The sequence below is a fragment of the Lithobates pipiens genome, unplaced genomic scaffold, assembly GCF_037356315.1.
Source record: "Lithobates pipiens isolate NorthernLeopardFrog02 unplaced genomic scaffold, aLitPip1_a1.2 Scaffold_28, whole genome shotgun sequence".
In the NCBI taxonomy this organism is placed as follows: Eukaryota; Metazoa; Chordata; class Amphibia; order Anura; family Ranidae; genus Lithobates; species Lithobates pipiens.
The window spans coordinates 114,019,631-114,046,196 of record NW_027507789.1 but is presented as its reverse complement, the minus strand read 5'-3'; the positions used below and the strand labels follow the sequence as shown (position 1 = coordinate 114,046,196).

The 26,566-nt window shown below is 46.1% G+C and overlaps 1 protein-coding gene across 1 annotated transcript in view; it reads right to left on the bottom strand.

The window, feature by feature from the left end:
- Nucleotides 1-26,566, bottom strand: part of ZNF385C (zinc finger protein 385C) — a 619,764-nt gene that overhangs the window by 511,197 nt on the left and 82,001 nt on the right. Inside the window, exon 2 of the mRNA XM_077459559.1 lies at nt 51-193. The gene's annotated coding sequence lies outside the window, so the exon portion shown is untranslated. The remainder of the gene's footprint in view (nt 1-50; nt 194-26,566) is intronic.

Here is a 26,566-nt window from a genome sequence, read left to right as displayed (position 1 = left end):
GCATGGAAAAAGAGATAAAGGGACTACAAAAAAAAGGAAGGAGGACTTACCTTTTTACTTGTGGTAAGGTCTCTCCCAAGCAACCCTCAAGTCTCCAATTCTAGCAAATAACCCACCGAAATATCCAGTGGTTCCTGGATGGAACCATGAATTGCTTGGTGCTTCCCTGGGTGTTTATATGATATGAAACCACCTGCAAAAAGGAGACATAAACACAATTAAAGATAAAATGCATCTTCTGATTTCTCAGCTGCATTCTCCATTTTCCCTTTGCTCAGCAGGGGAGCGAGGTAGGCAAAGTAAAATTCAACATACAGATACAACATACATACAAGAAGTTTCTATGGGCTTGATTTACTAAAACAGGAGAGTGCAAAATCTGGTGCAGCTCTGCATAGTAGCCAATCAGCTTCTAACTTCGGCTTGTTCAATTAGGCTTTGATAATAAAACCTGGAAGCTGATTGGTTTCTGTGCACAGCTGCACCAGATTTTGCACTCTCCAGTTTCAGCCTTTATGTGTGAGCCCTAAATAATTTACAGTATGTTGCCTTAAGAGAATCTTTGTGTTGTCCGGGGTGATCTGGTGAGCATGTAAAAGCACTTGTTGAATATTTGATTCTGGTGGCACTTTCATTTATTGACCCTAGATACCTATATGGGTCAAAATTTTGGGTAAGCAAGTATCTTATTGGTGTTTAAGGTGTTCTCATCTATGGTCCACTAGGAAAGATTTGAAATGGCCTCTGCAACATTCATAAGTAAGTGTAATCCATTAAAAATTGTACCATCATCCAGGAATTTGTTAGAGATAAAAGGGCTGGGAGCCTGGTCCCCAGCCAGGTGCTCACCAAAAGAAATGGGGGGCAATTGGAATATCTGTGTACTGTACTGTGTATTAAAGTGGTTGTAAACCCTTACAAACCACTTTGACCTACAGGTAAGCCTAGATTAAGGCTTACCTGTAGGTCCAAGAAATATCTCCTAAACCTATATGGTTTAGGAGATATTTGCCCGAAAACAGGCACCGCTGTCTACGGCGCATGCGCCGTAGACAGCGGCGCGCAGGCGCACTGAGCGCGGCATTCTCAACGACGGTGCTGCCGCGCGTGTCGGCTCCCATGCGCATGCGTGGGAGTGACGTCATCGCGGCTTCGCCGAATGACAGTGGCGGAGCTGCGAGACCCCACCAAGAAGATGGATGCGGCGGACTACAGGGAACAGCGGCGACAGAGGTAAGTGACACATAATGGACTACTATGCGATGCATAGTAGTCCATTATGCTTTGCCTTTGCAGAGAAAGAGGAAGTAAACTAATCAGGGTTTACTTCCTCTTTAATAAACTTTTGTATATCTTTTTACACCATTGTCTTTACCTGAGCTTACCTTTAGTGTATTGTATTGAGTTAAATTGCCCTCCAGTTCTTTTTGTGAGCCCCTGGCTGGGGACCAGGCTCCCAACCCTTTTATCTCTATAATCCACTAGGGTTGCATTTCCTTTGTCTTTCCTTTATGTTTTCTGCCTTCCTTTTTCGCAGGTATAATAATTATATAGTAGCGTTACCCTATTTAGTCATTTGGGTGTGCATAATACCGTATATTCATGTACAGAATATATTGAATATATCTCAAACTGCGGTATAGTCCCAGTCTGCAGTTGTCAGGACCTGTCAAAAGTGCTTCAAGGAAGGAAAACTGGCAAATCAGCAACAGGGTCATGGGTGCCCAAGGTTCACTGAAGCACATTGGGATTGAAGGATGGCCCGTGCAGATCCAATAGAAGAGCTCCTGTAGCTTAAATTGTTGAAAAAGTTAATGCTGGTTTTAATAGAAAGGTGTCAGAGCACAAAGTGCTCGTAGGTTATTAAGTATGGATGAGAGGATGCTGGGACTGTGTCTTCATAATTGGCGGGGACATCATCCGGTGATGTCCCTATATAAGTCGTAGTGGGGATGGGAGTCGTTGCCATTGTGACCAGAGGCAGCGATGAGGCAACATCTCCAGAAGAGAAGAACAGAAGAAGAGAAGAACAGATGACGGCGACATCGGTGACAGAAGACCGGGCCACTGCTTGTAAAAGAGCTAGAAAAAGGCGCCGGGGCCCTGGCAAGAAGAACCGAAGAGGGGGACAAGACCCCCGAAGTTGGAAGAAGAGGGCGGCAGCGAAGAAGAAAGCCGGGCTCCTCCGCTAGTGAAAGAGCTAGCAAAAGAGCAGAAGATAGCGGAGGAGTCTGGCGAGAAGACCCCCGAAGACAGAAGAAGACCCCCGGAGCTGTGCAATAAACTATTTTAACCCTTGTGTGTTGTGTTTTTTTTTTTACTTTTTTTCACAGGTGAATGTGTAGGGGCAAATTTGGGTGTGCATAATATATTCATGTACAGAATATATTGAGGTACTTTCCCTTTTTTTTGTGCATTGCACTTGACAGTTTCTTGCATACACACAATCCTGCTTCACTACTCATTTTTTGTTATATAGGTCAGGTTGTTTTTTGGTGGGAAATTCCTTCTCTGCATCACTTTGTGCTGCTCCTTAGCACACGGATGAATTCATTAGCATGCTTCTCCTCTATTGTAAAATCACAGGCTAGGCTTGTTCTGTATATGGTTTTAAAATAATGGAAACATGTTTTGTTTAAACTGGGGTGCTTTTGGCTGGGTTGTATTAACATAGGAATTTGTGACATAAATATAATGACAGGTTTTGGTCTATTGGTTCGGAAAGATCACATAACAAAAATGTCAGAAACCTCTACCGATACCAAAAACGATGTCACTCAAGTCGAGTTATACTATCACTGGCTTGTACCTATATACAACATAGTCATCATTTAGTGGTTGTACAATAGTAACACACCTAATGAATGTATGAAAAAAAGGGAAAACATAATTCTGAAGTTTTACTGCTTAATTGATGGGAAGTTCTTTGAAGAAGCCTTACATTCTAGAACCTATTTTTACAAGAATCACACCACAGAGCTAAATTCACAACATAAATCACCAAAAGGCAGAGTCTTGTAAGATCCTGTAAGTCATCAATTTCTTAGTACAAAGACTCTGTGTGTATAAAATAACACCGATATGCCAGTATAAGTCACATAAGGGAAAAGTCATGAGAAGGGCTTGAACCATTGTATTACCATTTATGTGGAAATATTCAACAAGCTCCTTCCGTAGGAGTACAGGTAGATCAGTAAATAATATCCTAACTGCAAACCCGTTATGTTCTTCATGTCTGCAACAGGCATATATTTTCCTTGTCGTTTGAGTGCCCTCATAATGAGAAAGGAATGCTGCAAAAGTAAACAGTCCCTTATACAATCACATTAACAGTTCCCTGTTACACACCAAGGAGGACAATATGCAAGATGGGACATGATGTGCAGCTCTAAGGAACATCACTGAAATGAAGACAACTGCATTTCATGAGACTGACATTAGAGTATGTGACTGCAAGGATCTGAGGGATTGTGATGAGGGGCCAAATTGTAATGGCTAGAAAACTGGGTCAGAGCATCTCCAAAACTGCAGTATAGTCCCAGTCTGCAGTTGTCAGGACCTGTCAAAAGTGGTTCAAGGAAGGAAAACTGGCAAATCAGCAACAGGGTCATAGGTGTCCAAGGTTCACTGAAGCACATTGGGATTGAAGGATGGCCTGTGCAGATCCAATAGAAGAGCTCCGGTAGCTTAAATTGTTGAAAAAGTTAATGCTGGTTTTAATAGAAAGGTGTCAGAGCACAAAGTGCTCGTAGGTTATTAAGTATGGATGAGAGGATGCTGGGACTGTGACATCATAATTGGCGGGGACATCATCCGGTGATGTCCCTATATAAGTCGCCGTGCGCAGCGTCCTTGCCATTGTGGACGGAGGCAGCAACGAGGCAACATCTCCAGAAGAGAAGAACAGAAGAAGAGAAGAACAGATGACGGCGACATCGGCGACAGAAGACCGGGCCACCGCTTGTAAAAGAGCTAGAAGAAGGCGTGGTGGCCCGGCAAGAAGAACCGAAGAGGGGGACAAGACCCCCGAAGTTGTAAGAAGAGGGTGGCGGCGAAGAAGAAAGCCGGGCTCCTCCGCTAGTGAAAGAGCTAGCAAAAGAGCAGAAGATAGCGGAGGAGTCCGGCGAGAAGACCCCCGAAGACGGAAGAAGACCCCCGGAGCTGTGCAATAAACTATTTTAACCCTTGTGTGTTGTGTTTTTTTTTTACTTTTTTTCACAGGTGAATGGGTAGGGGTATACTGGCGCTCGCTCGTCCCCACCCCCTTTCCTGGCCGGCCGGGTAGCGTGCTCGGATAAGGGTCTGATATGGACCTGGGGGGGGGACCCCCACGCCGATTTTTCAGCGTAGGGATTCCCCTTCAAGTCCATACCAGGTGACAGGGCCAGCGACGCCTCCTTCACTGGCCGCGGCTACCTGGAGACGCGCTCAAAATGAGCGGACTTTCCTCCGCGTGTGTGGGCGAGTCCGTTCATTTCAAAAGTACGGCGAATAGTCCAGCGGACTAAGTACGCCGTATTAGTCTGCTGAAAAAGTGCCGTGTGTGGGCAAGTAGCTCGTTTGGAAAGGCCGGCGGAAAGTCCGCCAGACTAAGTCAGCCGGATAGTCTGCTACGTGTGTACGCGGCATTAGGTTGTATGACTGTTAGGCTTAATGTACACGGAATGTTTTAAAACCTCTCCTGAACAATGGAAAAACATTTAAAAAACATCTGTTGTGCCGCATTTACATGCCGTGTTTAGCCGCGTTTAGCAGATTTTGCGTTTAGAAGCGTTTTTTGCAATTGGCCAGAAATGTATCTTCATTACAAATGCCTATAAACGAAACGCGGCTAAATGCAAGTTACCGCGTTTACAAGCGATTAGCAGCATTTGGCATTTCACATGCCTCTGAACCAGGCATGTACTGGCCATCGGGACTACAGGGAGTTTCCGGGTGGGCCGATGGCTCAGTGGGCCGGTCAGGTGCTGTCCTGGAGCAGCTCCTCTCTGACAGTGAGTGATTGCGATTTCACTCCGTTAGGAGGAGCAGCTGCCGTCACTTGCTGGAGAGAGCATTAAGCTTTCTGCTCCCTCCAGCCTGTAGGGGGAGATAGACAGCTGGCAGACATTCCATCCTCTCTCCCTTTATCACTTGTCACTTATCATATGACTGGAGAGAGGAACGAGAAGCTGCCTTCAAAACTGTGAGTACACATGGGAGGGGGGGGGACACTCTGATGTAAGGGGAAGTGTTGATGGAGACACTCAAAATTAAAGTGGGCCGGTCATGATGAAGTCCAAGGCCAAATTTTTGTCCCAGTCCAGCCCTGCTCTGAACATCTGTCCTGAATGCATTTTTTTGGATTTCCAAAAAATGCTCTTTTCCTCAACTGCCTAGAAACTACTATAAAACAACCCTGTGCACATGTACTGATAAGATAACAGGAGGAGAATTCAGGGCCAGCTGAAAAAAACACCCAACTGCTCCTAAACGTCCATTTACCAATAGTGTACATGAGGCCTAATGCCGCGTACACCCGATCGGAATTCTCGTCGGAAAAAGCTCTGATGGTTTTCCCGACGGAATTCTGATGGAATCTCCGGCTCAAGCTGTCTTGCCTACACACGGCCACATCAAATTCCGATCGTTTATAACGCAGTGACGTACAACACGTACGACGTGACTAGAAAAAGGAAGTTCAATAGCCAGTAGCCAATAGTTTCTGTCTCGTAGTTGAATCTGAGCATGCTTGATTTTTGGCGTGTCAGAATTGCATACACACGATCGGAATTACCGATAGAAAGTTTTTCCGTGCTATATTATAGCATGGAAAGTTTTTCCATGCTATAAATTTTTGGCTGGTGGAAATTCGGACATCTAAATTCCGATGGAGCATACACACGGTCGCATTTTCCGATGAAAAGCTCTCATCGGTCTTTTTCTGGCTGGAATTCCGATCGTGTGTACGTGGCATTATAGCAAAATCTAACAGCAGGATCTGCTTTTCAAGACAGCATGCCATGTGCTTTAACAGAGCTCCCTTTGAACTATGGGCATCTGCAATCACAGTTTTGTAGATAAATACATGGGGTCTGCTAGTTGTAATGCTGACCATACACACTTTAGTAAACGATCAATTTATTTTCTGAATAATCTTCTCAGATACACTGGGCATAGAAAAGAATACCTCTTTAAAATAATCACATTTTGTTGCTTTGCAGCCTCTACAACTTTACCCGGAGATCTTTTGACAGTGCCTTGCCACCCATAGTTGATTGTTTGCTTCAGTTGCATTAGCAGAGACAGAAATGGTCCAGGAAAGCTCTGGTCATGCTGAGCTAATCAAAATGACCACAGCTGATTATAGTTGAAAGTCGAATAGCTTTTTGTACCATTAAGAAGATTATTAGGTGTATTTTTAGGAGGGGTGATCCTTTTTCCAACTCAGCGATTCATTTTTTTTCTGACATGTGGGTGTTATATCTTTCACTTGGATACTATAGGTTGTACTGAGTAAATGCAGCTGGATAAAACAAAATTTCTGTTTGTCTTCATTTCAGGCTGCAAAGTAATAAAATGTGATTATTTAAAAAGGGGGGGGGGGGGGGGTTCTTTTCTATACCCAATGTAGGAATAATTGATCTATAAGCAACAACCCATTCAATCGATATGCATCACATGGGGAAGTGGATTTCAATAGTTAAGATACAATCATAACTTAGATCCTAAACGGTCAATCGCATCTCTGTTTCCACCATGTAATCTCATGAGCCGATTGACTTAAATATGATCGTATTCATGAAATGTGATCAGTGCTGACAATCGATGCTAAAAGATAAAATGATTTTCCACCTCCGGCTCAGTCTGATCAAATCAACTCCTTCCCTACCAGTGCCATTTATACACTGATCAATGCATTTTTTTAGCAATGATCACTGTATTGGTGTAACTGGTCACCAAAAAGTTTCACTTGCCGCAATGTTGCAGTCACGCAAAAAATGGGATTCTTTAATGGGACAATAATGAAGCTGCTTTGCTGGTGATACTGAGTTATTGCAAACGAATTTTCAAAGATGTTTTTTTTCTAGTTATATCAAGAATAATAATTGAATTTAATAAGAAGAAGAATTATGCTTTGTTTTTTTTTATTATTTGGGCAAGTTACCACAACACCATTATACTGGCGTTTTTAACCACTTCCCACCCGGCCACTGCATATAAACGGCCGGGTGGGAGCTCTCTACTCCTGACAGGACGTTCCCGAACGTCTTGTCAAAGTAGCGGGATCGCGCTCCCGCGCAGCTGAGCGATCCCGATGCGTGCGTGTCCCCCGCACACGCCGCATCTCGGATCGGCAGGAGGGCAATGTAATTTGCCCTCCTGATCCGCACGATGGCTGTGTCTAATCACAGCCATCGTAAGTAAACAAAGGGGGATGGGTGGCAGATAACCGGTGATCGCGCCGCCACGTGTCCGCGCAGCAGCGCGATCCCGATCTGCCTGAGACCCCCGGAGACTGGAGAGAAGAATACAACAGGAGGCCATGTGATTGGCCCTCCTGATCACATGACAACTGTGTCCAATCACAGTCGTCATGTAATGTAAATAGAGAGCAGTTGTAACTGCTCTCATCTCTTCCTCTCCTCACACAGAACCTGTCAGTGAGGAGAGGAATAGAAATCTGTGCTTCAGCCGGGAAGATCAGTGAGTTTTCTAGCTGTTTATCTGCTGTTTACCCACTGATCTCCCAGCTAGTGTCCCCCAAAACACAGTGTCCCCCAAAACACAGTGTCCCCAAAAACACCTGGCACATCAGCCTGCCATCTGACACATCAGCCACCCGCCATCACCAGGCGCACTTGCCCGCCATCACCAGGCGCATCTGCCGCCATCACCAGGCGCATCGGCCCGCCATCACCAGGCGCATCTGCCCGCCATCACCAGGCGCATCGGCCCGCCATCACCAGGCGCATCTGCCCGCCATCACCAGGCGCATCGGCCCGCCATCACCAGGCGCATCTGCCCGCCATCACCAGGCGCATCGGCCCGCCATCACCAGGCGCATCTGCCCGCCATCACCAGGCGCATCGGCCCGCCATCACCAGGCGCATCTGCCCGCCATCACCAGGCGCATCTGACCGCCATCACCAGGCGCATCTGACCGCCATCACCAGGCGCATTGGCCCGCCATCACCAGGCGCATCTGCCCACCATCACCAGGCGCATCTGCCCGCCATCACCAGGCGCATCTGACGCCCGCCATCACCAGGCACATCTGACGCCCGCCATCAGGCGCATCTGACGCCCGCCATCAGGCCCATCTGACGCCCGCCATCAGGCACATCTGACGCCCGCCATCTGACATCTTCCGCCCGCCATCTGACCGTCAACATGACTAAAAGGTCGTACAGCGCAGAGGAGGCTTTCCAGATGCTCCAGAGTATGTCGGACGAGAGTAGCGGGGAACTCTCTCCGTCAGACTCGGATAGCGATTATGAGCCAGTGGAAAGCAGTGGCTCCGAGATGGAAACTGTGGAAGACAGAATCCTAACAAGGAGAAACGGGAGAAATGAGCAGGCGCAGACATCAAACAGCAGCGCACCACTCCAGGATGATATGCAGGCATCCACCAGCAGCGCAGCACTCCGGGATAGGCAGGCATCCACCAGCAGTTCTGCAACCTTCCTTGAAGATAGGCCAGATACTAGCAACGGAGCATCCCATCAACGAGGCAGTGCCCATACTAGCCTTCCAGATGTTCTGCTGTATCCAACATGGCTGCCCGATATGTCAGTAGAACCTGTTATTCCCCTTTTTACATCCCAGCCAGGCCCTCAGATACAGACGGAAAATGTAACCCCACTTTATTATTTTCATTTATTTTTTACCAATGATCTCCTAACCGACATTGTGGAGCAATGTAATCTATATGCCAGCCAACATATAGCCAATAATCCCAGTTCTTCCTATGCCCGTCCTTTTTTTTGGAAACCCCTCACCGTGGAAGAATTTAAAATTTTCCTTGGCCTAACCCTCAACATGGGGCTAACAAAAAAAATGAAGTCCATTCCTACTGGTCTACCCAACCTATCCACCACATGCCGGTCTATTCATCAATTATGCCCAGAAACCGTTATGAGATGATCATGAGATTTTTACATTTCAATAACAATGCCCAATGCCTCCCTCGAAATCATCCCAGTTATGATAAATTATTCAAAATTCGGCCCCTAATCAATTTTTTTTCCGCCAGTTTCAAACAGATGTTTACCCCTGATAAAAATATTTGTGTGGATGAATCCCTATTACACTTCACTGGGCGACTTGGAATACAACAATACATGCCCAGTAAAAGAGCCAGACGTGGGGTAAAATTTTATAAGGCGTGTGACAGGGCCACGGGTTACACATATGACTTCATAATTTATGAGGGAAAAGACCGACAGCTAAACCCCCCTGGATGCCCTACCAACATGGGAACAAGTGGCAAAATTGTCAGGCAGCTGATCCAACCATTGCTTTGGAAAGGTTACCACCTATATGTAGACAATTTCTACACAAGTCTCCCACTTTTCCGCCATCTATACCTAAAGCAGACTGTGGCCTGTGGGACAGCACGGACCAACCGCAAAGGCTTCCCACAGATATTGGTCACCAAGAAATTAAAACAGGGTGAAATGGCCAGTATGTGGACTGACGAGGTACTAGCGGTGAAGTGGAGAGATAAAAAAAGAGATGTCTACATCCTTTCCACAATACACAATGACACCTTGGTGTAACTGCAAACAAGAAAAGGCCCCATCCAGAAGCCAAAATGTATCCACGAGTATAACTTATACATGGGGGGAGGTGGATATGAATGACCAGATGATGCAGCCCTACTTGGCCACCAGGAGATCACTGTTTTGGTACAAGAAAGTCGCCGTTTATTTGATGCAACTGGCCATGTTCAATTCATATATTATTTTTTCTAAGAGCACCCAAAGTTCAGTGCAGTAGCCAGACTCCATGAAAGGCACTTTCCCGACATCCTCCCTCCTACCCAAACAGGTCGCAAACCCCCAAAAAAATGCCGTGTGTGTACAAGTAGAGGAATTCGCCGCGACACCCTATACTACTGTCCAGACTGTCCCTCCCAGTCAGGCCTCTGCATTGGAACTTGCTATCGAAGCTATCATACTTCACTAAACTATTAGTAAAGTGAAGATGATTTCTTTCCAGTTTCCACTTTCTGCCATTTCTGTGTATGACCCGGACTGTTAAATGACTATGCCTCTGCCAAACATATTTCTGCCTTCAACGTGAATTGACCTCGGCCTGTTAAATGACCATGCTTTTTGCCTGCCTCCTGAACTGATCATTTGCCCTGCCACTGTACAGCACAGGGGTCTCACATGTGAGGGGCTCCAGAAAAAGTTTTCCGAGTGGAGAAAACCTTTTTCTCCAGGTTTTTTGTTTTCTCGGATTAGGGTCTGGAGACTCGGAGGCTTCGCAGAGATTTGGGTGGGAAGAAGCCTCTACCCCTGTCCTCGGGTCTTACCTGACCAAGGCCCAATGTACAAAGTGCCGCCTGCTGCCATCTGAACTGGCCCTGCCTTTGCCTGCCACCTGAACTGGCCATGCCTGTGCCTGCCACCTGAACTGGCCATGCCTGTGCCTGAACTGCCTGCTAAACCTTGGACTGTACTGAACCATGTTCATAATTTTCCATATCTGTCTGCTGCCTGGACAATTCCTGGACATTTCCTTTGGCTGTCTAGAAAATGCTTTGACTGCTCTGGAACGGTGTCCCTGCCTGCTAAAACCACAGGTGAGCCTTTTTTTTACCCTTTGCTCAGCAGAATGTATTTTGGTGTGTAATTCTTGGTGTGTACATGCTATATGTTAGAAGCCTGAAGGTGGTACTTGTATGTTGGGCTTCTGTATGCGGCCAGGCTGTGGAAAAGTCTGACACATGGGGTATCGCCATACTCAGGACGAGTAGCAGAATGTATTTTGGGCTGTCATTTTGGCTATGTACATGTTATGTGTTAGAAAGATCTTCTAAATTGACAACTTTGTGAAAAAAAATTGGTTTTTATTTTCTTTCCACATTTTCCAAAAACTTGTGGAAAGAAATTACATGTTCAAAAGACTCATTATGCCTCATAGAATATACATTAGGTTGTTTTCTTTACAAAACGGGGTCACTTTGTGGGTAATTCCATTGTCCTGGTGCTCCAGGGCCTTCAAAAATGTAATAGGTACTCAGGAAATGAAATGTGTAATTTATGCCTTTAGAACACCTGATGGTGCTACATGGATGTTGGTCCTCTGTATGTGGCCAGGCTGTGGAAAAGTCTGACACATGGGGTATCTCCATACTCAGGACGAATAGCAGAATGTATTTTGGGGTGTAATTGCAATTATGCCTGCACCATGTGTGAGAAATAACTTGTAAATATGATAATTTAGTGAAGACAAAAAAAAAATATATATATTTCTTAATTTTCCAAAGCATTGTGGGGGAAAAATTGCAACTTCAAAAAATTCACTACGCCTCTTACCAATTACCGCAGACTGTCTTCTTTCCAAAAAGGGGTCATTTGGAGGGTTATTGTACTGTCCTGACATTTTAGGGCCTCAAGAACTGAGATAGGCCATCAGTGCATTAGGATTGATACATTTTCAATTATGCATAGCATGGATTGTAGGCTCTATAACTTTCACACAAACCAATGATCATACACTTATCAGGATTTTTTTTACCAAAGACATGTAGTAGAATACATTTTGGCCTAAATTTTTGCCAAAATTAGATTTTTTTGGTTTCTTTTAAAAGAGAAAGTAGAAAATTTAGTTTTTTTTTTCAAAAAATTCGCTCTTTTTTCGTTTATATTACAAAAAATAATAAATGAAGTGGTGAATAAATACCACCAAAAGAAAGCTCTATTTGTGTGAACAAAATGATAAAAAAATTCATTTGGTTACAGTGTAGCATGACTGAGTAATTGTCATTCAAAGTGAGAGAGCACTGAAAGCTGAAAATTGGTCTGGGAAGGAAGGGGGTTTAAGTGTCCTGTATTGAGGTGGTTAAAATGAAAGATACAACTATGTTGGTGTCCCTTGTCAATTTTATATTGTATTTTTAAATGTAATTGCCTACTCCCAAACTGTCATTTGAAGTAAAACACATAGCCAAGTATTATTCTACACAATTTTTTTATTGTGCATTAAAAAAAGAAAACAAATAATATTAGACATGTTATCTTCCAATAGAACGTAACCAAAAAGTGCATTCTATGCATCCAAATATAGAAAATATACCAAATCAAATCATTATTCAACTAAAAAAATAATGTTAAAGCAATAACTCCAAAGCCAATCATAAATAATACGCTATTTTCTCCGATTCCGCAACATGTCTGGTTGACGAACGGGCGTTCAGAAAAAAACTGAAAAGCATGAAATGAAAAATGCAAAATGAAAAGCGCAAATCAACAGGCACCAAACTTCTACTAACACAAAATTAGCAGAAGGAGCCCGAAGGGTGGTGCTAAAGAGCTGAAAAACAACGTAGTACATCACTACGTTCGTATTTGTTGGCCAATAATCGTGTGGCCGTGTGTATACAAGACTAGTTTGGGCCAACACCCTTGGGACAAAAGACACGGTTTTGTTGGCCAACAATCCTATCTTGTGTATGAGGCTTAACATTTAAAACACTGTGAACCCAGTCATATTCAGCAAAATGAATGGATCTTGATTACTCACAAAAAATGAAAATAAATTGAACCCCTTTACAATTAACTGACCTTACAAAATTAGTGACCAGATAAAAGTGGAACCCCAAAACACATAGGTAAAGTACAAATATGTTTACTGTTATGCAATTTGATGGATAACTTTCGTTTTTGAGACAGAGGGACAACTTGGAGAATACACTGCACACATACAGTATTCCACAATTACTACACATGTAAAACATTGCACAATTACTCTACCACAAGCGAGAGTCTCATAAATACACACAGAATCTAGGACAAAGAATCATTTTTGAAAAGTGACATTACCATTCCAGAAGTAGAGCTATCACTTTGAATTAACCTAAAGCTGCATTAAACCCCCAACCAAAATGTATTATATTGCAGCTTAGCAATCATTAGATGTGGTGGCTGCATTTGTTTTTGTTTTTTGCTTTTATCCCCCTGCTTTCTTCTGGCGATCCTTCTAGTAACACATCTCCTGTATTAGGGTGTCTTCACTCTGGATGAATGAGAACAGGGGGGCAAAGCAGACAGCAGCATTGTTAATCTGGGGGAGGGGAGTGTTAGGCTGCTTTCACACTGGGGCGGGGGCGGCGTCGGCGGTAAAGTGCCGCTATTTTTAGCGGCGCTTTACCGTCGTTTTAGCGGCGGTCTGCGGGCGCTAGCGGGGTGGTTTTAACCCCCGCTAGCGGCCGAAAAAGGGTTAAACCCACCCGCAAAGCGCCGCTTTGCCGGCGGTATTGCCGCGGTGTCCCATTGATTTCAATGGGTAGGAGCGGTATAGGAGCGGTGAATACACCGCTCCTTCACCGCTCCAAAGATGCGGCTAGCAGGACTTTTTTCACCGTCCTGCCAGCGCATCGCTCCAGTGTGAAAGCCCTCCGGCTTTCACACTGGAGTGAAAGGGGCCGGTTTTTTTCAGGCGCTACACAGGCGCTATTTTTAGCGCTGTAACGCCTGAATACCGCCGCAGTGTGAAAGCAGTCTTAGACATACCGGTACTAGCTGGTTAAAATACACCAACAAATTGAAGTCAAACTCCAGCTAATACTTTTTAAGCAGTTACAGCAAACCCTTTTTTCCCTTTTGGGATAACGTTTTTACATAAATAAAAGCTGATAAGTGTAAGCACCCCTGTCAGTGGTAAATGGCTTGTCTCATTCCTGTAACTTTTGCATCTGTAGTTGAGTTTGAAAAACAACAGCAGCTTTAGCCACTGGCAGTAATCACATGTAATAAATCTGACAGGCTGGTTGTACCCAGTGTTAATTTTGACATCAAATTTAGAATAATTTTAGTCAGTCTTTTGACTAAAATGCCATTTTAGTTTTAGTCCTATTTTAGTCATCTGAATTGTTTTAGTTTAAGTCATATTTTAGTCACCTAAAATAAAATGGGTTTAGTTAAATTGTAATGCATTACATAATCACTTGCCGACTGGCGCATGCCGATGTACGTCGGCAGAATGGCACAGACAGGCAAATGGCTGTACCTAAGGGTCCGTTCACACAGGGGCAACACGACTTTGAGCGAGACTTTGGGAGGCAACTTGGACACGACTTGAGTATGAATCACAGCACGACTTGAGGCAACTTACAAGGCAACTTGAAGTTGCTTCCAGGAGAGGAGACTTTACCAGTGGCCAATCACATAATAATCAGCTCTGTGGGAGGGAGGGGTTTGCCTAGAAAACTATTTTTACTTCCTGGAAAGTTGCTTCAGTTAAGACAGGGGATCAGACTTGGAGGCAACTTCTATTGAAATCAATGGGTACAAGTTGCCTAGAAGTCGGATTGAAGTAGTACAGGAACCTTTTCTGAAGTCGGAGCGACTTCAGTAGTGTACAATAAGACGGCTCTCATTCACTTAGTGCCCGTTCACACTACCGCGACTTGTCAGGCGACTTAGCCGCCTGACAAGTCGCGCTCCGTTCTGTACTATGGAACCGTTCTAATAGGAGCGACTCAAGTCGCTCCGACTTAGAAAAAGGTTCCTGTAGTATTTTCGGGGCGACTTCAGGCGACTTGCATTGACTTCTATACAGAAGTCATTTTGCAAGTCGCCGCTGAAGTCGTGTGCAGGTCGCGTCTGTGAGTCGCGCTGCAAGTCGCGTCGCCCCTGTGTGAACGGGCACTTACATTGATTTTTAAATGTTGCGCGACTTGAGGCAACTTGGGACGACTTCAAGTCGGATCCAAAGTTGCTCCTGTGTGAATGGACTCTTAAATTTGCCATTGCGCACACGCCAGTCTGTACCTCCGCGAATCTGATTTGCCGCAGGGATACCCACATTCGTTTCACAGGGAGGAAGAAGGGGAGGATGCTAATGTAAACAAGCATCTCCCCGTTCTGCCTAGTGACAGTGTCATTGATCTCTGCTTTTTGCGATCGGAGCAGAGATCAGTGACGTGTCACACACAGCCACGCCCCCAAAATTAGAAACACGCCCCAGGACACACTTAACCCCTACACTGCCACCTAGTGGTTAACCCCTTCACTGCCAGTGTCATTTACACAGGAATCAGTGCATTTGTATAGCACTGATTGCTGTATGAATGACAATGGTCCCAAAAATGTGTCAAAAATGTGTGATTTGTCCACCATAATGTCGCAGTCACGATAAAAAAAAAAAAAATTATTTCATAAAAATATGCCCTTTTTTGTAAACGCTATAACTTTTGCGCAAACCAATCAATAAACGGTTATTGCGTTTTTTTTTTTAAACAAAAATATGTAGAAGAATACGTATCGGCCTAAACCGAGGAAACAAATGTTTTTTTATATATTTTTGGGGGATATTTATTATAGAAAAATGTAAAAAATAATGCTTTTTTGTTTTTAAATTGTTGATGTTTATAGCGCAAAAAATAAAAGCCGCAGGGGTGATCAAATACCACCAAAAGAAAGCTCTATTTGTGGGGAAAAAAAGGACGTGAATTTTGTTTGGGAGCCGCGCCGCACGACCGCGCAATTATCAGTTAAAAGGACGCAGTGCTGAACCGCAAAAAGTGGTCTGGTCGTTGGCCAGCAAAATGGGCTTAAGTGGTTATGTATTACTGTAGAATTTTCAAACTCATTACAAACTCCTGGAGTAAAAATCTAATAGAGTATTGGGGGTGGGGAAGTAAATGTGAGTGAGTTAATTTTCATTTGTTGAGGAAAAATTTGAATTTTCGTCATAGTTTTTGTCGATGTTCTAAATTTGAATTTTATTGTCGTTTCGCTTTCATCACTGAAAACATGCAGCTGAAGACGAAAATTATGATGAAAATATTTTTGTTGACAAAATTAATACTGGTTGTACCCCAGTTGATAGTTAGATCGGCTGGGGTACAAGTCGTCTGGCCTTAGATGGATTGAATCTCATCTGGTTCAGCAGGGATCTATGGCTGGCTTAACAAGAGGATTCCCAGATTTATTATCTGCACTGCTTTCCTCTATAGGCTTGGTTCTCGCCAGAAGTTTATGGCTCAGAACAAAGCAAAAACTTCATATAGTGGGAATCTGTATTTATTAAAAAAGCCTAAAACAACATAGCATAAACAGACTTTCACAAGCTGCACCAACTTCAAAAGACGTGTATAAGGCTGCTATAATGCATTATGACATAGATTAGTCATGGCCTATGCATTTCATTATTCTGACCTCTTCAGAAGATCTGGCTTAAAGCGGAGTTCCGCCCACTTTTGAAAGGTGGTCTTAAACGAAAGACCACTTTTCCACCGCTCGTTTTTGGATATTGAAAAAAAAAATGTTTCCTTTAGTACCTTTTTATTGGAAGTACAAGTGTACTTTCGTACTTGTTCACAGGCATGACAGCCCACTCTGCCCTTTCCCTTAATTCTTCATAGAGTCGAGTTGGCCAATCAAGGGAGGACTTGAGGAGATGCAAAGAACTCTAGGAAATTGAGCCATCACAGACTGATTATAATCAACACGCAGAGAACTACACATCCCAAGAAGCACTGCTGCATGGGAGACGTTTTACCCCAGAGGCTTTCTGGGAGAAGGGAAAAGCTATCACGAGGCGCAGGAGAACCTGGACATGGGGACAGAGTCTGGGGGATCGTTCCTGCTACATTCAGGAAGTTGGCGGCAGGCACTGGGGGTTAAAGGAGGACTCCGAGTACACCCCAAGCATCCCCATCAACATGCGATGTCTCCATGAGGAGGTGTCAATCAAGCACTTACAAGGAATCGGGATCACAGTGTCTCCCTCCGCGGCCTTTGGACACAGGAGTTGGTTGAGCAGGCTCTCGTCCAAATCCTTCTTCAGCCAGAACTCTGAATTATCTTTGTTGCCTTGCCTTCCTTAGTTACATGAAACTGTGATGCTGTTATACTCTGTCCGGCAGTGAAAACACTTGTCTAGTATCTATATATTGTCTACTATCTATGTTGTATGTCATATGTGACATACAACATAGCATATACAGTCTAGTTATTAGGAATATGTAAGGTTCAACTTAGTGTATACACTACTGGTCACTAGTATGTAATGTACAACACAGCTTTTAGAGTGCAGTGGTCAAGAGTATGTAAGATACATCACAGCGCTCTGAGTGCAGTGGCCAGGATATCTGAAACGGTGTTGATCAGTGTGAGGAAAAATTACCATAGCATCAGTGCTCAGCATGAAAAAGAAATTCTCTGGTGTCCAGATTCAGTGGGAAAAAAGAATGCTCTTGACTTGCTGTCCATGGGAGGTAGACTTCCTCATTGTTGGCCCAAGTGGGAGAAAGAATGCTCCATAATTGGCGTTAGTGAGAGGAAGATGCTCCATTGTTTGTGTCAGTGGTGTAGCGCCCCTCAGTAGGCTACAAATGTTGGCAACATTTAGTTTTTGGCCTTCCTGTAATCAGGGAGAGCAGCAATCATTGTTTTTTGTCTGTTCTATGTTCTGCAGGTGCAGGCTCAGCTACTCCCCCCTGCATCCCACTGAACTATGTGATATAGTGGGCAGAAGAGCTTTGACCCTGTCTTGCATATTCATGCCTCTTCAGCCAATCCCTGGTCAGGAGAGTGAGTGACCATCAGAGTCCTGAGAGGGGGAATCCTGGGGTGTAAGACCCAGGCTGAGGGCTGAGGCATCCCTTGGAGATCAGTTACAACATTCAAAAATCCTCTTTCTGGGGTCCCAGCTGCTGCTTGGACCTATCCTACTGAACACAGGCAGAAGGCTCATCTGAGAATCCAGGGCAGGGCAACACGTACTGAAGCTAACTGATACTGTAGGTGGCAACACCATATTCAGGGCACAGCGAGTACCAGCCTTTTTTGGACTCTAGAGACTTTCTTGGCTTTATTCGGAAGAACTTGCAACAGTACCTCCACTGTTTTAAATCAGTTTATCCTTCACATTCAAGGGGGCATCAGTTTATCGTTCACATTGAAGGGGTAATCAGCTTATCCTTCACATTCAAGGGGGAATCAGTTTATCCTTCACATTCAAGAGGGTCGTTTTCACCCTGAAGAAACAAATTAGATTTAGAGTTCTTGACTAGTTTGTTACCAGTTTTGGAGTATCCTAAGGCTCAGGTATCCTAAGGTACAGTCTGTTTTATGATTCTAGGGATTGTGAACTACAGTGTGCTTGGCTGCAGTGTGCCTATCAGGTAATGGAACCTGGGACCAAACAGCCAGACCAGTCCCGGGTCTGTGCTACAGTGGGAAGACTAATGCTCCATAGCTGCTTATCCTAGTATTAACACTGGGACATGCTGGGGGGGACAATACCATCACAGTGCCATTGGTTCCAGGAGAGTGCAATGGAATCCAGGACAGTGCCATACGATTCATGACAGTGCCATAAGATTCAGGACAGTACCATGGGATCCAGGACAGTGCCATGGGTTCCAGGACAGTGCCATGGGTTCCAGGACAGTGCCATGGGATCCAGGACAGTGTCATGGGATCTGGCACAGTGCCATGGGATCCAGGACAGCACCATAGGTTCCAGGATAGTGCTATGGGTTCCAGGATAGTGCCAGTGAATCTAGGACAGTGCCATGGGTTCCAGGATAGTGCCTTGGGTTCCAGAACAGTGCCAGGGAATCTAGGACAGTGCCATGGGTTCCAGAACAGTTCCATAGGTTCCAGGACAGTGCCGTTGGTTCCAGGACAGTGCCATGGAGTACACATGTCTTAGCATATCTGCTTCCTGGGTAGGCATCCCAAATCATTACACACTTCAACAGCGGAGGGTACAAAGGTATATTTTTTTTAATGTGTATTTATCTGTTTGCATGCAGTTTCACCTGAAATTGAGTATAGTAATTTGAAATATTAAACTGGACATGAAGACACTATTTAGCATAATGCAGTTGCCGCTAAGAGGTGTGGGCACTGGTGGCCACTTACTCCCCTTATGATCTTGACACTTTCACCTTACTGCAAGTGAATTGGATTAAGCAGCCACTTTTTCTGTCCCTTCTGAGAAATCATCACTTTAATGACTTGGCTTGCAGCATAGGCTCTTCACACTGTGGCCACTGTCTGTCTGTACACAACTCCTAGTTTATAGAACTCTCAAAATATTTTCTGGCATGCCCAGGCCAACAATCAGCCTCTTTGATAAACGTCCAGGCCTTAAGATTCCAGATTCCTATTTTAATTTGGGCCTGTACCCAGCGCTCGTTAGCTTTGGCCATCCTGAGCTGGCAGCCATGCAGTTATCATAGTTGAAAAACTTGAAATTCCTTCTGGAAAAAGAGGCAGTAATATACATGTTTATCAAAGAAGTACTAAATGGTATGCTTGCTGCATCCACCCTAAACTTTAGTGCTGGCACATGTTGCAAAATTCTCACTAAAACAAAGGGATAAAGAAGAGATCTGAGTTTCCAGCCACTCTGCCATATGAAACAATGCATGTTACATCATTCAGTAATTTGAATTGTTTTTTGATGAAGGCATACCCTCCATTTACATGCTCCTGGCATGGTGTGTTCAAAACAGGGTACTGCTCTACAATCTATTATGATATAAAACTCCAATAAGGGAAGGTACACAGATCTGCCAGAACTTTATGACCACCCACCTAATATTGAGTAGGTTCCCATTTTGACACTAAAATAACCAAGACCTGTCAAAGCATAGATGCCACTAAACCTCTGAAGGTATTCTGTAATATCTGGCACCAAGCTGTCAGAAGCAAATTCTTTAAGTCCTGTAAGTTACTCGATTAATTGAGGTCTGGAGAATTTGGAGGTCAAGTCAACACCTCAAACTCATTATTGTGTTCCTCTAACCGTTCTCCAAGGGGGCACTGTAAATGCATATCCTGGAAGTGGTGATCATGTGATTACATGATCACAATGTCAGCAAAGCTGTTATAAATCATATTGCTTCCTTTACTAGCGAGCTGTGATTGGCCCACAGCTAGAACATGGAACCTCGGCCAATCACAGCACCCTGTACCATGTGATTAGCAGTAGCCAATCACAGATCATTACTATTCATAGCAGTCATGAACCACTTGCTACCCAGGCCAATTCTGACATTTCTCTCCTACATGTAAAAATCATAATTTTCTTGCTAGAAAATGACATAGAACCCCCAAACATTATATATGTTTTTTTAGCAAAGACCCTAGAGAATACAATGGCGTCCGTTGCAACTTTTTATCTTGCACGGTATTTGCGCAGCAATTTTTACATTTTTGGGAAAAAAAAACAGGTTTGTGCTTTAAACAAAGAATAAAAAACAGTAAAGTTAGTCCAATTTTTTTGCATAATGTGAAAGATGAAGTTACGCTGAGAAAATAGATACCCAATATATCATGCTTCAAAATTGCACACGCGCATGGAATGGTGCCAAACTTCGGTACTTAAAAATCCCCATAGACAACAATGTAAATTTTTTACTGATTACATGTTTTGAGTTACAGAGGAGGTCTAGGGCTAGAATTATTGCTCTCGCTCTAACGTTCACAGCTATACCTCACATGTGTGGTTTGAACACCATTTTCATATGTGGGTGGGACTTAAGTATGCGTTCGCTTCTGCATGCGAGCACACGTGGATGGGGCGCTTACATTTTTTTTTTTTACTTTATTTTTTGATCACTTTTATTCCTATTACAAAGAATGTAAGCATCTCTTGTAATAGGAATATGGCATGATTGGTCCTCTGTACAGTGAAATATGGGGTCAATAAGACCCCACATCTCACCTCTAGGCTGGGAAGCCTAAAAGAAATATCAATAAAAAAAAAAAAAAGATTTTGGCTTCCCAGCCGAGGTGGCGCCATTTGTTTGAATGCAGAGCCGTGATGTTATGATGTCATGCCCGGCCTCTGGACAATCATAGAGTCTCCGACGACCACCTGGTCTGCTGGAAATCTCTATGGTAAACTTCTGGGGCTGGCGGATCCTGTCTCTGATTCACCGATGGAAGCAGTGAGTCGGTAGAAGCACCAGAGGGAGGCGGAAAGGGGGGGATGTCCCCTCTAGCCACCTGTAAGAACGATCAAGTGGCGGAACAGCCGCTATGATCATTCTTATGGTGTAGGGAATCACCGGCTGAAAAAGCTGATATCTTAATGATGCCTGTAGCTGCAAGTCAAGGATGTCATATGACAGATGGAGGGTGGGAAGTGGTTTTTAAAGTGGATGTAAACCCTCACATCTATCCAGTGAAGTGAACAGCCTCAGATGATACACAGAGATGAAACAAATCTCCCTATATAAGTTTTACATATATATCCGCTGTCTTCAGCTTTATATATTCTTTAGAAAGTTCAGATTGTGTTAGGAGATTTTTTCTTCCTAGTTAGCACTGCAGTAAAGTCTGGACATACAGCCAAGACAGCTGATTGGAGGAAAGGCACACACACCCTCTCCTCATAGCTAGACTTTCAGATCAGGTTGTTGAATGGTTCAGCACTCTGACAATCTATTTGTAGCATCCTCCCCAACACAAAATTCAGCCTGGTTTTATCTCCTGTGTCGGAGAACTTGTCAGACGTTCTCATACTGATAACAGAAGAACAGGGTAGGAGACAGTTATGGGACATAGGGCTTTGGAGAGAAATAAATATGTGCCCAGCTCAAATTTCATGAATCGTGTTTACATCCACTTTACAATGATCTTCACTGTACCAGCATTGTAAAGCCATGATCACTATTGTCATTGTCTGGGGAACTGTGTCTTCCATGAAAATTCCTCTTTCGCCTCTCACCACTCTGCTGGCGGTCTCGGCGATTGATGGCACTGTTCTTCCTGGGGGGCCTATCCATTTCCAGACCCTCCCTGTCAAGATGTCCGTAGGGGTACTCCACCAGGAGCAGATAACCGTTTTCCTTCTAGTTAAGGCCTCAACCCCCATTGTATTGGGCCTTCTTTGGTTACAGCTCCATTCTCCACACATTGACAGGACTATGGGGCAGATCTTGGCTTGGAGTACCACTTGTTTCTCATCCTGCCTACTCAAGGTTACCCCAAAGGAGAGACTTCCTGTGGCCACCACATCAGTATCTTCTGCTCTTCCTGCTGCGTATAGCGAGTTCCAGAATGTATTCTGCAAATGATCGGCTGAGGTACTTCCTCCTCACAGGCCTTTTGACTGTGCCATTGACCTTGTTTCCAGAGCAACCCTACCCTGGGGCCGGGCATATCCGTTGTCCATTCCAGAGACCCAGGCCATGTCTAGGCTAAGTATGTTGCAGAAAATCTAAAGAAAAGATTTATTTGGAATACCTCATTGCCTGCAGGAGCAGGGTTCTTTTTTGTAGCCAAGAAGGATGGGACCTTAAAAACCTGCATTGAGTATCGAGGCTTAAACGCTCTAACAATCAAAAATCAATACCACATTACCCTTAATATCGAAACTGTTAGACAGATTGAAAGGTGCCTCTATTTTCACTAAGTTGAATCTCAGGGGTGCATACAATCTGATCCAGATCCAGAATCTGTATACCAAGCTGGGAAATATTCTTTTGAATATTCTGGGGTTCTGTTGTTGGGATGCTTTGTGTCTAGTTTAGGTCTTTTTATGCAGGGCTGGCCCAACACATTGTGCTGCCTAGTTTGGGTCTTTTTATGCAGGGCTGGCCCAACACATTGTGCTGCCTGGGTCCAAGAATGAAATGCTGCCCCACCCCAAAAAAAAAAAAAAAAAAAAGAAGCCATGCCCACCAAAAGGCCTCCATATCCATTATTTTGAATCATGATAATTAAAACTAAAATTAAATTGATCAGTGAGTCAGTTTTACCGGAAACAGCATTTTGTCTAAGTGCGAAATGATATGACATACCATTATATTCAATTCTAAAGGGCAGGCTATGGTAGTAAAGGAATGGGCTAGGGTAGTATATGGAAAGGCTAGGGTAGTATAGGGACGGGCTAGGGTAGTACAGGGACGGGCTAGGGTAGTACAGGGATGGGCTAGGGTAGTATATGACTTTGGTATCAGTGGCAGTGCTGGTGAGGGATGAGATCAGTGGCAGTCCTGGTGGGGGGAATGGGATCAGCAGCAGTGCTGGTGGGGGAATGGGATCAGAGGCAGTGGTAGGGAGATATGGGGATCAGTGGCAGTGCTGGGAAGAGATGGCAGTGGTGAGGGGATGGGAATCAGTGGCAGTGGTAGGGAGGAATGAGGATTAGTAGCAGTGCTGGGGAGGGATAGGATCAGTGGCAGTGCTGGTGGGGGATGGGATCAATGGCAGTGCTGGTGGAGAAAGTGGTAGGGAGGGATGGGGATCAGTGCTAGGGAGGGGAAGGGATGAGGATCAGTGGCAGTGGTAGGGAGGGATCAGTGGCAGAGGTAGGGAGGGATGGGGATCAGTGGCAGTGCTGGGGGCACAGGGATGGGGGTCAGTGCCAGTGCTGGGAAGAGATGGGGATCAGTGCCAGTGCTGGGGGGGAGGTCAGTGGCAGTGGTAGGGAGGGATGGGGATTATTAGCAGTGCTGGGGAGGGATAGGATCAGTGGCAGTGCTGGAGGGGGATGGAATCAGTGGCAGTGCTGGTAGGGGATGGGACCAGTGGAAGTGGTAGGGAGGAATGGAGATCATTGCTAGGGAGGGGGAGGGATGGGGATCAGTGACAGTGGGAGGGAGGGATGGGGATCAGTGACAGTGGTAGGGAGGGATGGGGATCAGTGACAGTGGTAGGGAGGGATGGGAATCATTGGCAGTGGTAGGGAGGGATGGGAATCATTGGCAGTGGTAGGGAGGGATGGGAATCATTGGCAGTGGTAGAGAGGGATGGGAATCATTGGCAGTGGTAGGGAGGGATGGGAATCATTGGCAGTGGTAGGGAGGGATGAGAATCAGTGCCAGTGCTAGAGAGGGATGGGTATCAGTGCTAGGGTGGGATATGGATCCGTGGCAGTGGTAGGGAGGGATGGGGATTAGTGGCAGTTGTAGGGAAGGATGGGGATCAGTGTCCATGGTAGGGAGTGATGGGGATTAGTGGCAGTGCTGGGGGGGATAGGATCAGTGGCAGTGCTGGTGGGGGATGGGATCAGTGGAAGTGGCAGGAAGGGATCAGTGGCAGCTGTAGGGAGGGATGGGGATCAGTGCTAGGGAGAGATAGGGATCAATGCCAGTGCTGGGGGGGGGGGCAGTGGCAGTGCGGGGAAGAAATGGCAGTGGCGAGGGGATGGGAATCAGTGGCAGGGAGGAATGAGGATTAGTAGCAGTGCTGGGGAGGGATAGGATCAGTGGCAGTGCTGGTGGGGGATGGGATCAATAGCAGTGCTGGTGGAGGAAGTGGTAGGGAGGGATGGGGATCAATGCCAGTGCTGGGGGGGGCAGTGGCAGTGCGGGGAAGAAATGGCAGTGGCAGTGGTGAGGGGATGGGAATCAGTGGCAGTGGTAGGGAGGGATAGGATCAGTGGCAGTGCTGGAGGGGGATGGAATCAGTGGCAGTGCTGGTAGGGGATGGGACCAGTGGAAGTGGTAGGGAGGGATGGAGATCATTGCTAGGGAGGGATCAGTGGCAGCTGTAGGGAGGGATGGGGATCAGTGCTAGGGAGATATAGGGATCAATGCCAGTGCTGGGGGGGGGGCAGTGGCAGTGCGGGGAAGAAATGGGATCAGTTGCAGTGGTAGGGAGGGATGGGGATCAGTGGCAGTGGTAGGGAGGGATGGGGATTAGTAGCAGTGCTGGGGAGGGATAGGATCAGTGGCAGTGCTGGTGGGGGATGGGGATCAGTGGAAGTGGTAGGGAGGGATGGGGATCAGTGGAAGTGGTAGGGAGGGATGGGGATCAGTGGCAGCGGTAGGGAGGGATGGGGATCAGTGGCAGCGGTAGGGAGGGATGGGGATCAGTGGCAGCGGTAGGGAGGGATGGGGATCAGTGGCAGTGCTGGGGAGACAGGGATGGAGGTCAGTGCCAATGCTGGGAAGAGATGGGGATCAGTGGCAGTGGTAGGGAGGGATAGGGATCAGTGGCAGTGGTGAGGGGATGGGAATCAATGGCAGTGGTAGGGAGGGATGAGGATTAGTAGCAGTGCTGGGGAGGGATAGGATCAGTGGCAGTGCTGGTGGGGGATGGGATCAATGGCAGTGCTGGTGGAGGAAGTGGTAGGGAGGGATGGGGATCAGTGCTAGGGAAGGGGAGGGATGGGGATCAGTGGCAGTGGTAGGGAGGGATCAGTGGCAGAGGTAGGGAGGGATGGGGATCAGTGGCAGTGCTGGGGGCACAGGGATGGGGGTCAGTGCCAGTGCTGGGAAGAGATGGGGATCAGTGCCAGTGCTGGGGGGGAGGTCAGTGGCAGTGGTAGGGAGGGATGGGGATTATTAGCAGTGCTGGGGAGGGATAGGATCAGTGGCAGTGCTGGAGGGGGATGGGATCAGTGGCAGTGCTGGTAGGGGATGGGACCAGTGGAAGTGGTAGGGAGGGATGGAGATCATTGCTAGGGAGGGGGAGGGATGGGGATCAGTGACAGTGGGAGGGAGGGATGGGGATCCGTGGCAGTGGTAGGGAGGGGTTTGGGATCAGTGACAGTGGTATAGAGGGATGGGAATCATTGGCAGTGGTAGGGAGGGATGGGAATCATTGGCAGTGGTAGGGAGGGATGAGAATCAGTGCCAGTGCTAGAGAGGGATGGGTATCAGTGCTAGGGTGGGATATGGATCCGTGGCAGTGGTAGGGAGGGATGGGGATTAGTGGCAGTTGTAGGGAAGGATGGGGATCAGTGTCCGTGGTAGGGAGTGATGGGGATTAGTGGCAGTGCTGGTGGGGGATGGGATCAGTGGAAGTGGCAGGGAGGGATCAGTGGCAGCTGTAGGGAGGGATGGGGATCAGTGCTAGGGAGAGACAGGGATCAATGCCAGTGCTGGGGGGGGGGGGGGCAGTGGCAGTGCGGGGAAGAAATGGGATCAGTGGCAGTGGTAGGGAGGGATGGGGATCAGTGGCAGTGGTAGGGAGGAATGAGGATTAGTAGCAGTGCTGGGGAGGGATAGGATCAGTGGCAGTGCTGATGGGGGATGGGATCAGTGGCAGTGTTGGTGGGGGGTGGGAACAGTGGAAGTGGTAGGGAGGGATGGGGATCAGTGCTAGGGAGGGATATGGATCAGTGGCAGTGGTAGGGAGGGATGGGTATCATTGGCAGTGGTAGAGAGGGATGGGGATTAGTAGCAGTGCTGGGGATGGATAGGATCAGTGGCAGTGCTGATGGGGGATGGGATCAGTGGCAGTGTTGGTGGGGGTCGGATCACTGGCAGCGGTAGTGAGGGATGGGGATCAGTACTAGGGAGGGATATGGATCAGTGGCAGTGGTAGGGAGGGATGGGTATCATTGGCAGTGGTAGGGAGGGATGGGAATTAGTGGCAGTTGTAGGGAGGGACGGGGATCAGTGGCAGTGCAAGGTGGGGGTCAGTGGCAGTGCTAG